Source organism: Frankliniella occidentalis, unplaced genomic scaffold (assembly GCF_000697945.3).
Source record: "Frankliniella occidentalis isolate FOCC.00 unplaced genomic scaffold, Focc_3.1 Scaffold201, whole genome shotgun sequence".
Taxonomy (NCBI): Eukaryota; Metazoa; Arthropoda; class Insecta; order Thysanoptera; family Thripidae; genus Frankliniella; species Frankliniella occidentalis.
In genome coordinates, this window is record NW_026267327.1 from 240,296 (window position 1) to 243,775 (window position 3,480).

The 3,480-nt window shown below is 46.1% G+C and overlaps 1 long non-coding RNA gene across 2 annotated transcripts; it reads left to right on the plus strand.

The window, feature by feature from the left end:
* The first annotated feature begins 177 nt into the window (after window positions 1-177).
* LOC113205822 (uncharacterized) lies at window positions 178-3,474 on the plus strand. Of its 2 annotated transcripts, none has more exons than XR_008011717.1 (3): window positions 178-521; window positions 1,323-1,392; window positions 2,713-3,474. It is a non-coding gene; the product is annotated as an uncharacterized LOC113205822 (long non-coding RNA). The 2 variants fall into 2 exon arrangements; XR_008011718.1 differs by lacking the exon at window positions 178-521 and adding an exon at window positions 605-746.
* The last annotated feature ends 6 nt before the right edge of the window (window positions 3,475-3,480 follow it).

The following is a 3,480-nucleotide window of genomic DNA, read 5'->3' on the forward strand; positions in this document are numbered from 1 at the left end:
CACCGGGGCGCGAACCCCGGCCCAGAGCCGACACTTAATTGACACCTATGATGCAGTGCCACCAACAATGGTAACCACTACGCCATCGGAACTCCACAAGAGGGGCGTGGTGAAATGACGGGTTTGAAGCCCATTTCAAATTAAGTAGCCTGAAAAAAATTTCAGACACACAGAGAGCCGAACCTCCGATCTCCTGCGCTCTGAGCGGGTGCGCTACCGACTGAGCCATAGAGGCGACATACGAACCGTCGCTCCAGGGAACGAATGATTCTACTCTGTCGCTAACTGGCGTCGCTCCTTGTCTCCCGTAATACAGGACCGACTTTGAAAGCGCGGTGGACAAGATGGGTGGGCGGCCGAGTGCGCTAAATCGTGCTCGTGTCAAACTGTTCGCCCGAGATTCGACTCCCGGCTAGGGCAGATATATATTTTATCTCCTTCACTTCTGTGGCAGCTGAGGTTGCTCAATTGTGACCAGTCTGAAACTGTCTGGGGTTCGACTCCCGGCCAGCGCGACCACGGTGAGTGTGCCGTAATTATTGCTCTCCCCCTTTGCCGTGCCGCGGCCCCTACCCCTTCTCCTCCTCCCCACCGCGTATTTACCTTAATGGAAACGTAAACAAACACTGAAAATCGGTGTGGATCGGCGTTTCTGCCAAATAATACCTACTCATATAATTGATGATCATAGGATTTTTACCAGAATTTTAGAGTGGACATCGCCGCTGTTTGATATTAATCGTAAGGTATAGTGCTTGATTGTTTCCGGTCCGGAATATTGAATTGTTCCATTCTGGTCATTGTTGTAGGAGGTTAGTGTTCTCCTGTGGCCCAATGTTTACACGCACAATTAAGTTGTAAGTTATTTTTTGAGGCCGATTAAATGATGCCCCGTGATGTAAATAACTTGGCTCACTGTCAGCTTTGTTGAAAAGGTGTTGAATGGGTAGACTCCTCCAAAACATGCAGTATGTTAAATACTGTTGTAGGTCTTTATGCAAATGGGTGAACTGCCAGTGTTTTTTCACATATCATATATTTTACTCTATATTATTCTCGTGGAACAGAAAACTTCATTACTTTCTGGTTGGGGTGCAAACCGAGTGATACTATTTGCGTAATCCCACAAACAATCAATCAATGTGCGTTGCAGATAATTTGCAGCTGCCCCTTCGTACTTAATGCTTATAGTCCAGTGCCAAAATTAGTTATTTGAAAGACCATGGTCATTTAGAGATGCATGGGGGGAGAGGCATTTAAAAGTGTATTGTATGAGTAAATTATATGTAACGCGCTAAAAGTACCGTTTAATTTGATTGCAGGAACTTGGCCCAGAAATGTTCTTGACATGAGCAAGAAAAGTCCATGGAATCATTTAACCCAAAAGAATAGGTGAGTTACCATGACAGTAACCGCCAACGCTGGTCCAATTTGTCTCTGAACAGACACTATGAGGAGCTTCCTTTCATGTGCATCAAAGGGTGGTTTTTGATGTTTTTTTGTGGTGCCTTGGTTCTTTGCTGTCGATTTCAATCCTCCTCTTTCAAGATCCAGGCTGATTTGTTATCATTGAAAATGTCTTTTAAAAGTCTTGACAATTTGGAAAATTGCTGGAATTGGTTTGGATTGGTCGGGCAAACTCCCTTTTCAGTTGCTCTGTCTAAATATCATGGTGTCGACCCACTACAGCAGAGTTCTTAGCCAGTGCACCGTAGGTAGCCTACCTGCCCATACTTGGAAAGACCAGCTCTTAAAACTCAAGTTTCTGTGAACAGGAGTGGTTTCTGACAAAAGCAAAAGTAGTTTTTTGGTCCCTAGTTCACCCCTATCTATTCAAGTACTCCTCTGTCACAAACCGGACCCATGCCTTTGTAAATTTTTCCAAAAATGAAAAATTTGAAAATCGCTGGAAATGGTTGGGATTGGTCCTTTCGATTTCTGCGTCAAAGTTTCACCCCGCCGGTCCATTTCAAGTGAGTTACGCCTGTTTTTCTTGGTCCGGTTCGCCTGCGAGGTAGGCAGCCCATCGTACGCTGACCGCCAGATTAAAAGGCCACCCTTGAAACGCAAGTTTCTTTGGATAGGGGTGGGTTCTTCCAGAACCAAAGGTAGTTTTGCGGTCCCCTGGGTCACCTCTGTCGTTTCGACTACTTTTCCGTCGAAATCCGGACCCATCAATTTTCGCTAAAAGCACAAAGGCTATAGCCTTTGTATATTTTGCCAAAAATTAAAATCGCCGGAAATAGTTCGGACTGGTGAGACTAAATCCTCTTTCAATCTCTGCGGCGAAATTTTACGGCGCCGGTCCATTTCAAGTGAGTTACGCCTGTTTTTCTTTGACTGGTTTGCCTGCGAGGTAGGCAGCCCATCGTACGCTGATCGCCAGATTCAAAAGACCACCCCTTTAAAACTCAAGTTTCTCTGGACAGGGGTGGTTTCTGGCGGAACCAAAAGTAGTTTTGTGGTCCCCTGGTTCACCCCTGTCGACTCGACTACTTTTCCGCCGAAATCCGGACCCATCAATTTTCGCTAAAAACACAAAGGCTATAGCCTTTGTATATTTTGCCAAAAATGAAAAAAATTAAAATCGCTGGAAATGATTGGAAATGGTCTAGGAGAGTCGCTGTTGACCTTCTCTGTCGAAATTGCGTGCTTCCTGGCTCTTTAACATCCTGTTTCTTCGACTAAAACTGCCTCTTTGGTTTGTTGCAGGAAGATCGGCGTGGAGGTGTTTCTGTCCTGGACATCAGCCGTGCAGCCCATGGAATCATCAGATTTAAGTTGAGTTGGTGTCACAGTGGTAACCGTTGGTCCAGTTATTTTTTCTCCCCCCCTGTAACATCACCCACATTGTGGAAGGGTCTAGCGGAGCCGTTCCGCTCAACGCTGTGGAGTCAGCGGACCCCTTGCATGGGGACAATACGTGCAACGCGTGACCTCACTGCGTCAATGAGGGGGCTGGACGTGTCGCCCTGAGCCGTCCAAAAAAAACCTCCCCTCCCCCTGCCCTCCTCTCGGCTGCGGCTGCTGTGGAGGTAGTAGTAGGCTGCCGCCGCTGCTGCGGGGGCTGTGGGGGTAGTAGTAGTGGTAATCCTACTGCTGCCACTGCAGCCGCTGCATCAGAGACGTCTGTGACGTCACTGCGGTAGTTGTGGCTGTCTGCTACTACATCCACAGTTACTAAAGCTTCTGGCTAACTAGGTGTAGGAAATCAAGTAAAATGTCAGATGTAGTGATTTTCTATTCTTTATTGTTTCAAATCATTTACATTATAAGAGTAAGTCTTCCTCAAGTAGCTGGCTTGTTTCTGCTGGTGACTTGGAGCGAATCTGAATACCTGAAAAAGAATGAAAAAAATCTAAGTTAAATTCAAATTCTCAGTTCAACTCAAACATGTTCTGGACCATATGTATCACTGTGATGCCAACTCATCGAATGAAATTCTATGTTACAGGTGGCCAGCATCAAGTCCAGGCATAT